This window comes from Cetorhinus maximus, chromosome 29 (assembly GCF_964194155.1).
Source record: "Cetorhinus maximus chromosome 29, sCetMax3.hap1.1, whole genome shotgun sequence".
Classification (NCBI taxonomy): Eukaryota; Metazoa; Chordata; class Chondrichthyes; order Lamniformes; family Cetorhinidae; genus Cetorhinus; species Cetorhinus maximus.
Genome location: NC_135907.1, coordinates 1,689,186 through 1,702,012, shown reverse-complemented (window position 1 = coordinate 1,702,012; position 12,827 = coordinate 1,689,186). Strand labels below are relative to the sequence as shown.

Genomic DNA, 12,827 nt, shown 5'->3' with positions numbered 1-12,827 from the left:
CCAGCAAGTCTTAAAGGTTTTTACAAAACTAGATTAAACATTTATTAACAAGAAAAATGATTTTTAAGCACATTCATATGTCTACAAATTACTACTATAATAACTTCCAAGTCCCCTGCTTAATCTGACTCCCAGTTACACTTTCGTTAAGGCAACAGTAAGACACACAGATTTTAAAAGACCCAGGCAAAGTGACACACAATACCCTGACCCAGTCGAATTCAAAGTGAATTTTCTTAATTTCAGTTCTTTGAAAACAGCAGCTTGAGGCATAGATGCTGAAGGCTTTTCACACTTGTTAGATCTTTAAAATGTCCAACCTTACACACAGCCTTCTCTCCTTTATACATATTTTCCCCTTTAAATGCAAATTCCCATTGTTTCACCATGTCTTTGGACTATACCCTTCTGATAATAAAAATCTCTCATAGCACTAAGTTTTACCAGTAATCTTTGGGAAAAAATAAACGCACTTTTCTAAACTTCACCTGGCTAGGTGACATATTTCACTCCCTCTTTTGAAAACAATCTAGCCAGGTTTATTTAAAAATGCAAATGTCCTTTTACACCTTATATCCTAAACTTCCCCCATGTTTACATCAAAGCCTTCAGACCAGCTACCTTTAATCCACACACACACACACACACACATATAGACACAGATACCACTATTTTACAATAAATTCCAATAACATTATTATATCTTCCTCACATCCCCCTCCTTATTAAAGATGAACTGTCATAACTTTAAAAAACTGCTTCATTTTTATTAACCCATCTTATATTATCTCCTATACTTATCTATATACTTATGCTATTACATTACCAGATGCATACATTAACATAATATATATACAAATCCTTTGTATCAACAGAAATCATTTTAGTTCAGTGTCCAGGTTTTAAATGTCCAATTTTCCCTTTAAGCTTCAACTCTTGATACTGCATCTGCAATCAGATTGTCTCGCCCTGCAATAGATTAAATGGTTCCAGTAATAAACTCCATCTGAATAGCCTTGGCACTTCTGTCTCAAAATTTGTCCAGAAACTTTAAAGGATTGTGGTCTGTATAAGCAATTATTTCTGACAAATTGCTTGCAACATAAATCTCAAAATGCTGCAATGCTAACACCAAACCCAAAGTCTCTATTTCAATCGTTGAATATCTTCCCTGTTGTACATTCAACTTCCGTGAAAAAATGAGAGGTATAGATAGGGTAGACAGGAAGGAACTTTTCCCCTTGGTGGAGGGATCAATAGCCAGGGGGCATAGATTTAAGGTAAGGGGCAGGAGGTTTAGAGGGGATGTGAAGAGGAATTTTTTCACCCAGAGGGTGATGGCAATCTGGAACTCACTGCCTGAAAGGGTGGTAGAGGCAGAAACCCTCATAACATTTAAGAAGTATTTGGATGTGCACTTGCGATGCCATGGCATACAAGGCTATGGGCCTAGTGCTGGAAAATGGGATTAGAATAGTTAGGTACTTGTTTGACTGGCGCAGACTCAATGGGCCGAAGGGCCTTTTTATGTGCTGTAGACCTCTATGACTGTGACCCTATCGGTTTTTCAATTCCATTTTCATCATCTTGATTTTCCTCTAATCAAACTGGATTATGAGAGGGTATTTGAAAATTTAAATATAATATTGAGTTACCTTCCAGACAAGTGTCAAAGTGATTTGGAAAAGCTATTGCAGTCACACCAAGATATTTGTGGAAATAAGTTGGGCTGCAATGCCTATATCACTTGCGGAAACTTTTGCGCTTTTGTCACCACATTCACCTTTCGATAGTCCACACACACTCTCTGTGTTCCATCCGGTTTCGGTACCAGTACAATAGATGAACTCCAGTTACTGCAGCTAGACTCAATGATATAATTCTGAAGCATGAAATCAATTTCTTTCTATGTTTGTGATAACTTTTCCAGATTTAATCGATAAGGATGTTGCCTTAGCGAAGATGAAACTTCTACAGACACATCATGTATAGCTAAATTTGTCTTCCCCAACTTATTTCCACCAATATCTTGGTATGACTGCAATAGCTTCCCCAAATCACTTTGACACTTGTCTGGAAGGTAACTCAATACTACATTTAAATTTTCAAGTACTCCCTCATTATCCAATTTGATTAGAGGAAAATCAATTTCAGAATCCTGCAGTTCTACTTCTTTCTCATTATCCATCACCACTAACACCTCCCTTTAGTCCTCTTCACTGTTAAAGTACTTTTTAAGGATAATTACATGACACACCTTGTGCTTCTTTCTTTTATCTGGAGTATTTATTAAATAATTTACTTCACTCAGCTTCTTTTCAATCCTGTAAGCCCACTAAACCTTGGCTTTAATGAGTCACCCAGGCAGTTAACTGTCAATCACCTGAAGCCTGATTAGGGCCTGAATAGGGGTTAATTACTATTTGAAGCTTAACTAGTGTGAGTCATCTCAGCTCACCTCAGTTCTGTTTAAGAAAGGGACTATTAGAAGCACACTAGTGTGCTTGCACACGAGCAGGGGAGAGACCTCATCGTGAGTGAGACACAGCCAGAGTGAGTGTGGGTATTGGCAATTTGGTGCACAGTGGGAATTCGGTGCAGAGGGGTAGAGGTGCTCTTTGCATTTGTTCTTTGCTATCAAACTTCTTAAATCTTCAGAGAATGGTCTTGCCCAGTTGCAGCAGTAGAGGCTACAAGGGAAAGGGATGACTGGTAAGTAGTGGGTAAGGTCGGGTAAGTATTTACTACTTTCATCGCTTATAGTTTAAGGTCTTTTTGTGGTTTATAGTTTGTATATTCTGTAGTAACGAGGATCAGGAAAGAAGGGCCCTAGAGTAATTGATTTAATTTAAAGGGCTAGGTCATGGCAGGAGAGCTCAAAGCCATGGTGTGCTCCTTGTGCTCCATGTGGGAAGCCGGGAACATTTCCAGTGCCCGGGACCAGCATGTGTGCAGGTTCCCTCCGGGACACCCTGGTCCACTCCTCCATCACCCCCTACTCCTCAACCCCCACTTATGGCACCTCCCCATGCCCACGCAGAAGATGCAACACCTGCCCCTTCACTTCCTCTCTCCTCACCGTCCAAGGGCCCAAACACTCCTTTCAAGTGAAGCAGCATTTCACTTGCATTTCCCCTAACTTAGTCTACTGCATTCGTTGCTCCCAATGCGGTCTCCTCTACATTGGAGAGACCAAACGCAAACTGGGCGACCGTTTTGCGGAACACCTGCGGTCTGTCCGCAAGAAAGACCCAAACCTCCCTGTCGCTTGCCATTTTAACACTCCACCCTGCTCTCTTGCCCACATGTCTGTCCTTGGCTTGCTGCATTGTTCCAGTGAAGCCCAACGCAAACTGGAGGAACAGCACCTCATCTTCCGACTAGGCACTTTACAGCCTTCTGGGCTGAATATTGAATTCAACAACTTTAGATCTTAAACTCCCCCTCCCCCCATCCCCACCCCGTTTCTTTTCCCCCCCCACCCGCCTTTTTTTTCAATAATTTATATAGATTCTTCTTTCCCCACCTATTTCCATTATTTTTAAATCTAAAACTAAAACCTTTAGTCTTTCCACCCCACCCCCACTAGAGCTGTACTTTGAATATCCTGTCTTCCATTCTTAATTAGCACTTTTCTCAGACAAAGACCACCACCTTCAACATCTCTTTGACCCTTTTGTCTCTGACATCTTTTGATTATCTGCTCACACCACACCCTCAATGTGTCTCTTCCCCCCCACCCACCTTAAACCAATTTATATTTCTCCCTTGTTGAAACTATGCTTCAGTTCTGCCGAAGGGCCATGAGGGCTCGAAACGTTGACTGATTTCTTCTCCGCCGATGCTGCCAGACTTGCTGAGTTTTTCCAGGTAATTCTGTTTTTATTTTGTTTTGGATTTCCAGCATCCGCAGTAGCTTTTAGCTTTTTGTTTTTATATATGTGTGCAGGAAGTGTGTCCAGCTGCAGCTCCTGGAAGCTCGGGTTTCAGAGCTGGAACGGCAGCTGGGGACACTGTGGAGCATCCACGAGTCTGAGAGCATCGTGGATAGCATGTTTAGAGAGGTGGTCACACCGCAGATGAAGGGACTTGAGGAAAAAAGAGAATGGGTGACCACCAGGCAGTCCAAGAGAAACAGGCAGATAGTTCAGGAGTCCCCTGGGGTCCTGCCCGCAAATCAGTATTCCATATTGGAGGCTGATGAGGGCGCTGGTTCCTCCAGGGAGTGCAGACAGAGCCAAGCTTCTGGCACCACAAGCAGCCTATCTGTACAGGAGGGGAGGGAGAGAGGGGGAGCAATAGTAATAGGGGATTCTATAGTCAGCGGAACAGATAGGCACTACTGTGGCTGTCAACGTGACTCCAGGTTGGTGTGTTGCCTCCCTGGTGCCAGGGTCCGGATGTCACTGAATGGCTGCAGGGCATCCTGAAGGGGGAGGGTGATAAGGCAGAGGTCATGGTACATGTTGGTACCAATAACATAGGTAGAAAGAGGGATGAGGTCTTGCATCAAGAATTCAGGGAGTTAGGCAGTAGACTAAAAAGCAAGACATCTCGGGTTGTAATCTCTGGATTACTCCCAGTGCCACGTGCTAGCGAGCACAGAAATAGGAGAATAGAGCAGATGAATACGTGGCTTAAGAGTTGGTGCAGGAGGGAGGGTTTTAGATTCCTCGATCACTGGATCATTTCTGGGGAAGGTGGGACCTGTACAAGCGGGACGGTCTACATCTGAACCAGAGGAGGACTAACATTCTTGTGGGCGGGTTTGCCAGTGCTGTTGGGAGGAGTTTAAACTAATTCGGTAGGGGGAGGGGACACAATGTTAGCAGAATAGGGGCATATCATAACACAGTAAAACAATCAAGTCAGAGGGAGTACAGCTGCATTAAGTTTCAAGGCAGTAAGGCAAGGCTGGATGGCCTCTACTTTAATGCCAGGAGTATTACAAGTAAAACGGATGAGTTAAGGGTGAGGATTGACATGTGGAATTGTGATATTGTAGCCATCACAGAGACGTAGTTGAGGGAGGGGCAGGATTGGCAGCTCAATATTCCGGTATATAGAATCTTCAGGTGAGACAGGGGAGGGGGTAAAAGAGGAGGAGGCCTTGCATTATTAGTTAAGGAGTCAATTACTACAGCAAGGAGAAATGATATCTTGGGGGGGGCATCGAATGAAGCTTTGTGGGTAGAGCTTAGGAATAAAAAAGGGGCAGCCACATTGTTAGGTGTTTATTATAGACCCCCAGATAGCCAGTAGGAAATTGAGGAGCAAATATGTGCACAATTTGCGGAGGTGTGTAAAAACAATAACTATAGGGTAAACATTAATTGGGATAGACATAGTGTTAAGGGCTTGGATGGAGAGGATTTCTTGAAAGGTATACAGGAGAACTTTTTAGGTCAATATGTAGAGGGTCCAACAAGGGACGGTGCATTGCTGGACCTAATTCTGGGGAATGAAGCCGGACAGGTTGGCTGAGGTGGTGGTGGGCGAGCGTTTTAGCGATAGCGACCACAACATGGTACAGTTTAAGTTTGTTATGGACAAAGAAATTGACAAGTTGCAAAAAAATGTTTTGGATTGGGGGAGAGTGGATTTTAGTAAAATAAGGCAGGATCTGGCCAAGGTAGACTGGGAACAGCTACTTGTGGGGAAATCTACAGAGGAGCAGTGGGGGGCGTTCAAAAAGGAAATAGGGAGGGTATAGGCTCAACATGTTCCCTCTAGGGTGATAGGAAGGAGCGACAAGCCCAGAGAACCATGGATGACCAGAGACATTCAGGATATGATGAGAAGGAAAAGAGAGGTGTTTAGCAGGTACAAGGGAAGCAAATCAGCAGAGGCATTAGTGGAGTACAGAAAGTGCAGGGTGGATCTTAAAAAAGCAATTCAGAGAGCAAAGAGGGGATAGGAGAAAGCTTTGGTTGGTAAAAGTAGGGAAAATCCCAAGATATTCTAAGTATATCAATGGGAAGAGGATAACCAGGGAAAGAGTAGGGCCCATTAGGGACCAAGGGGGCAATCTATGGGTGGAGCCAGAGGACATCGCTAGAGTGTTGAATGAATACTTCACATCTGTCTTCACCCAAGAGAATGAGGATGAAGGTATGGAACTCGGAGAGAGAAACTGCGAGGTTCTTGAGCAAATTGATATAGGGAGTGACAAGGTATTGGAGGTGTTGGCAGGCTTAAAAGTGGACAAATCTCCAGGTCCAGATAATTTATGTCCCAGACTGCTGAGGGAGGCAAGAGAGGAGATCGCAGGGGCTCTGACCCAAATTTTTAATTCCTCTCTGGCCACAGGGGAGGTGCCAGAGGACTGGAGAACAGCTAATGTGGTTCCGCTATTCAAGAAGGGTTGTAGAGATAAGCCAGGGAACTACAGACCAGTGAGTCTCATGTCAGTGGTAGGGAAACTATTGGAGAAAATTCTGATGGAGAGATTCTATCTCCACTTCGACAGGCAAGGTTTGATCAGGGATAGTCAGCATAGCTTTGTCAGAGGGAGATCATGCCTAACAAATTTGATTGAATTTTTTGAGGAGGTGACCAGGTATGTAGATGAGGGTAGTGCAGTTGATGTAGTTTATATGGATTTCAGCAAAACCTTTGACAAGGTCCCACATGGGAGACTTAATAAAGAAGGCAAAGGCACATGGGATACAGGGTAATTTGATAAGGTGGATTCAAAATTGGCTTTAGTTGTAGGAGACAGAGGGTGATGACAGAAGGATGCTTTAGTGACTGGAAGCCAGTGTCCAGTAGTGTACCACAGGGATCTGCGCTCGGTCCCCCATTATTTGTCATTTATATAAAAGTCATAGATGACTATGTGGGGGTTAGGATTAGTTAGTTTGCGTATGACACAAAGATTGGCCGGGTGGTTAACAGTGAGGTTGAGTGTCTTGGGCTACAGGAAGATATAGTTGGGATGGTCAAATGGGCAGATAAGTGCCAGATGGAATTTAACCCTGAAAAGTGTGAGGTGATACACTTTGGAAGGAGTAATTTAACAAGGAAGTATTCAATGAACGGCATGGCACTAGGAAGTTCTGAGGAACAAAGGGACCTTGGCATGTGTGTCCAAAGATTCCTGAAGGCGGAGGGGCATGTTAGTGGAGTGGTGAAAAAGGCATATGGGACACTTGCCTTTATCAATGGAGGCAAAGGTTACCCAAGGAGGTCATGTTGGAGTTGTATAGAACCTTGGTGAGGCCACAGCTGGAGTACTGTGTGCAGTTCTGGTCGCCACATTATAGGAAGGATGATTGCACTGGAGGGGGTGCAGAGGAGATTCACCAGGATGTTGGCTGGGATGAAACATTTAAGTTATGAAGAGAGGTTGGATAGACTTGGGTTGTTTTCGTTGGAACAGAGAAGACTGAGGGGCGACCTGATCGAGGTGTACAAGATTATGAGGGGCATGGACAGGGTGGAGAGGGAGCAGCTGTTCCCCTTAGTTGAAGGGTCAGGCATGAGGGGGCATAAGTTCAAGGTGAGGGGCAGGAGGTTTAGGGGGGGATATGAGGAAAAACCTTTTTACCCAGAGGGTGGTGACGGCCTGGAATGCGCTGCCTGGGAGGGTGGTGGAGGCGGGTTGCCTCACATCCTTTAAAAAGTATCTGGATGAGCACTTGGCACATCATAACATTCAAGGCTATGGGCCAAGTGCTGGTAAATGGGATTAGGTATGTAGGTCAGGTGTTTCTCACGTGGCAGTGCAGACTCGATGGGCCGACGGGCCTCTTATGCACTCTTGTGATTCTGTGATATCGGTAACAGAACTAGCACTTTCTCCCCAGCACAAAACTATGAGCTGTAGCCTTCCTGTCTGCCTTCACTTTCATCACTTGCTGTGATATCTTTAAAGGTTCCCTAGCTAACTCACATGCTCTGTCCAATCTCTCTCTGAGCCCTGATACATAATCCAGGAGAGTAGTTTCTGAATTTTGACCCACCAATTTCTCATGAATCAATTTCAGTGGTCCCCTTATCTCATGCCTATAGACAAGTTCAAAAGGACTGAAACCAGTCGACTTATTAGGAACGACCCTAATATCAAACAACAAGAATGGAATTCCTGTAGCCCAATGCTTTGGATAATCCTGACTGTACACTCTCATCATAGTTTTTAGATTTTTATGCCATCTTTCCAAAGCCCCTTGTGACTCAGGATGATAAGCTGTTGACTTAAAATGTTTTATCCCCAAATTACTTATTACCCATTACTTCCTTAAACAGCTGTGACATGAAATTTGAACCCTGATCTCATTGTATTTCTTTAGGCTAACCATATCTTGTAAAAAATGTAGTTAACTCTTCCACAATTCTCTTTGTTGTAATATTTCTCAAAGATATTGCTTCAGGAAACCTGGAAGATACATCCATTGCTTTCAGTAGTACTGATTTCCACTTTTAGTCTTAGGAAGGAATCCTACACAATCAATCATGACCCTAGTAAAAGGTTCTTCAAATGCTGGAATTGGAATTAAAGGTGCCGGCTTAATCACTGCTTGTGGTTTCCCTATCACCTGACATGTATGACATGTTCTATGGAATTTGACTACATTCCTGTGCAACCCAGACCAAAAAAAAAATGTTTTGTACCACTGCCTGTGTCTTTCTAATTCCTAAATGTCCCCCTATTGGAATGTCATAGTCTCATTTCTATATCCAAATGCTATTACAATCTGATGCACCTCCCTCCAGCTTTCATTTGCTGAAGTATGATATGGCCTCCATTTTCTCTTTAAAACAATTTATTAATACATTTTCCTGACGCCAGAGCAATTAGAAGTTTTTGACACTTTAATGGACTTTCCAACACTGGCATAAATTCTTCTTTGGAAACCAAAAATAATTTATTCATATCTCAGGAGAGTTAGATTAAATCAAAAAATGAAATAACTAAATAACCTTCTACACAACTTTACAAGATCCCCTTCTTCCATTAGAAATTACCCCCTGATGCAGCAAGCTCAATCATATCGACTTGCAATTGTTTTGGCAATTTGTTATTTTGAAATTTACATTTCAAAGTTGGCTGTAAGCTCCTGTTTCAACCTCGTGTGTCACAGGATCGCATGGATTGGACTCCATTTAGCAGCCAATCGCTGGATAGTTCCATCAATCTGTATTGACAATCTGCCCTCTTCCTAGATGAACTCATGCTCCACTATTGATCCTTAAATTATTTCCCCATTTTCCTTTTGAGGGCCACTCCTGAGTCTATATCCACCGCCCTATCAGATATCCCGATCCTAACTACTCTCAATAAGGAAATCATTCTTCCTCATGTCGTCTCTGGTTCTTCCATCAATCGCCTTAAATCTGTGTCTATCCGTCACCAACACTGCAGAAACTGGCAACAGTTTCCCTTTATTAACTTTGTCTAAAGGCTTCAGGATTTTAAACTTCGCCAACGAATCTCCCCCTCACCCTTCCCTGCTCTAAGGAGAACAACCTCAGCTTCTCCAGTCGATATTTAACTGTAATCTCTGACCGCTGGAATCATTCTAGTAAATCTCTTCTGTACCCTCTCCAGAAACTTGAGCACTGAAATCTAGGCAGACACTCCTGACTTGAGTGCTGGGGTGTCACCCTTTGGATGAGACATTAAAACGAGGCCTGGTCTGCTCTCCCAGCTGGATGTGAAAGATCCCCGGGCACTATTTTAGAGAGCAGGGGACTTCTCCCCAGTGTCCTGGCCAATATTTAACTCTCAGTCAACATCTCAAAATACAGACAACCTGGTCATTATCACATTGCTGTTTGTGGGAGCTTGCTGTGTGCAAATTGGCTGCTGCATTTCCTACATTACAACAGTGACTGAGTTTCAACAGTTAATTGGCCGGAAAGTGCATTGAAATGTCCTGAGGTTGTGAAAGGTGCTGTGTAAATGTCCATCTTCCTTCTGTTTTTCCCTTGTGTAAGTGGTTTGCTGCATGTTTCTGTTATAATTTCCACTGATTGTTTTACAGATGTTCCACATCAGCTCTCTAACACCAATTTCATCCTGCCTTCCGTGTTTGGGGTCATCTGTCTCTTTGGGATCGTGGGGAAGTGCATCATCATCATCGCAGCCAGCAAGAAGCAGAGTGCCGGACATCTACATTGTCAACCTGTCTATTGCCAGCCTGCTCTTCCTATTGGGAATGCCTTTCCTAGTCCATCAGCTGGTGGGCAATGCTGTGTGGCACTTTGGAGACACTCTGTGCACCATCATCACTGCCATGGATGCCAACAGCCAATTCCCCAGTACCTACATCCTTACTGCCATGTCCATTGACCGCTGCTTAGCGATGGTTCACCCTATCTCATCTCCTCACTTTAGCAAGCCCTTCATTGCAACGTTAATCATATGCCTGCTTTGGTTTGTCTCGCTCATCAGCATTACTCCTGTCTGGATGTACACTGGCTTGATCCCTTTCTCAGGGAGAGCAGCATTCACCTGCCCAATCCTGAGACAGACATCTACCTGGTACACCTTCTACCAGTTCTTTTTGGCACTTGCTGTGCCCTTCCTGGTGATCAGTGTGGCTTACGTCAGGATATTACAGCACATGACCTCCTCGGCCACTCCTACCACTCAGAGAAGTGTCCGACTGAGAACCAGAAAGGTCACACGGACTGCAATTGCCATCCGTTTGGTGTTTTTTATCTGATGGGCTCCATCCTATGTTTTGCAGCTCACCCAACTTTCCATTGACCGACCTACTTTGCCCTTTTACTACGCCTACAACTCAGCAATAAGCCTTGGCTTTGCCGATGGCTGCCTCTACCCATTTGTTTACATCGCCCTGTGTGAGGGTTTCCGAAGAAAGCTGATGGTGGTCTCTCGTCACCGGGGACATGTCAGCGCTCCCCAAATCCCCAACAGCCATTTGGAAATGAAGCAGGAAAGCTCATCGTGTGAGCAAGACAAGTAGAAGGTGGAGCGAGGGTCAGAGGCAGGAATAAGGTGTGGAAGGCCTCAATCCTGATTTAAGTAGTGACTACACTTTGAAAGCACTTCATTGGCATTTTAAAAATTTTAATCATTCACGGGATGTGGGTGTCGCTGGCTGGGCCCAGCATTTATTGCCCATCCCTAGTTGCCCTTGAGAAGCTGGTGGTGAGCTGCCTTCTTGAACCACTGCAGTCCATGTGGTGTAGGTACACCCACAGTGCTGTTAGGGAGGGAGTTCCAGGATTTTGACCCAGCGACAGTGAAGGCTGTGAAGTTCTTCGTTATGAGAGAGACAATATAAAGAATTGCCAGTTCTGTTGATTCCGAGACTATTGTGAGCTCCGTACTCTGTGACCAGGCCATGCCTCCATCTCAGCACTTGAAGATCTGCATCAGCTGAGCAAGCTTGTACTGCACATCCTGGAGTTAATTAAACCAATCAAGGATTGATTACATTAACTGGCTTCATGAATGAGGCCCTCACATCATTATCTAAAAGACTGAATTGTCGTTGGTTGTTCAGTTACCCTAATTTAGGGGCTGTGTTTATTTTATCCCTCATTTTGTTAATTTAGTTTATTTGGTGGACTCCAAAAGAGTTAAAAGACTGAAGCCCACCCTCAGGGAGAGTTGGTGAGGCTGCATGTTCATGGTAAAAGTCTAGGATGGGCCTTAACTGTTATTGGAACAGGAGGAGGCCATTCAGCCCCTCAAGCCTGTTCCACCATTCAATTAGATCATGGCTGATCTGTATCTTCTTCCCACCTTTTTCTGTGACTCTTATTACAAAAATCTGCCAATCTCAGTTTTGACAAATTCAGTTGATCGTCCAGCTCAACAGCTTTTTGGGGGGAGAGAGTTCAAGATTTCCATTACCCTTTGTGTGAGGAAGTGCTTCCCTAACAACAGCCCTGAATAGCCAAACTACAATTGCACTCCAGTTGCATACAGCCTTGGTTAGATCCATCTGGATTCCACGTACAGCTCTGGGCACCGCACCTCAGGAAGGATATAGTGGCCTTGGAAAAGTTGCAATGTATGTTCATCAGAATAGTGCCAGGGTTTCAAGGGTTAAATTATGAGACCAAGTTTCATAAACATGGCTTGTATTCCCTTGAGTTTAGAAGCTTAAGAGGTAATCTGATCAAAGTGTTTAAAATGTTAAAAAGATTTGATAGGGCAAATACTGAAATGACTGCCTCGAATGTAGAAATTAAGAGCGAGAGGACATAACCTTAACTTTAGAACTGAGCTGTTTAAGAGGGAAATCAGGAGTCACTCCTCACAACAATCCGGAATTCTCTCTCTCACATGGTTGTGGACGTTTGGCCAACTGGAGTTTTCATGATTGGGGTCGGTAGATTTTCGTTGGCCAAGAATATGAGGGGATATGGAACAAAGGTGAGTGAGGTTAAGATACTGATCATAAGACCATAAGATCATAAGACATAGGAGCAGAAATTAGGCCATTCGGCCCATCGGGTTTGCTCCGCCATTCAGTCATGGCTGATAAGTTTCTCAACCCCATTCTCTCGCCTTCTCCCCATAACCTTTGATCCCCTTACCAATCAAGAACCTATCTATCTCGGTCTTAAATACACTCAATGACCTGGCCTCCACAGCCTTCTGTGACAATGAATTCCATAGATTCACCACTCTCTGGCTAAAGAAGTTTCTCCTCATCTCTGTTCTAAAAGGTCTTCCCTTTACTCTGAGGCTGTGCCCTCGGGTCCTAGTCTCTCCTACTAATGGAAACATCAGTTTAACATCAACAATGAAACATCATTGATGATGATGATCAGTCTAACTGAATAGTAGAACAGGCTAGAGGTGTTCAATGCCCTGCTCCTCTTCCTGTGTCCCTAATACAATC

General features: G+C 43.9%; 1 pseudogene; it reads left to right on the top strand.

The window, feature by feature from the left end:
• Window positions 1-9,904: 9,904 nt before the first annotated feature.
• LOC144669319 (melanin-concentrating hormone receptor 1 pseudogene) lies at window positions 9,905-10,934 on the top strand (annotated as a pseudogene).
• The last annotated feature ends 1,893 nt before the right edge of the window (window positions 10,935-12,827 follow it).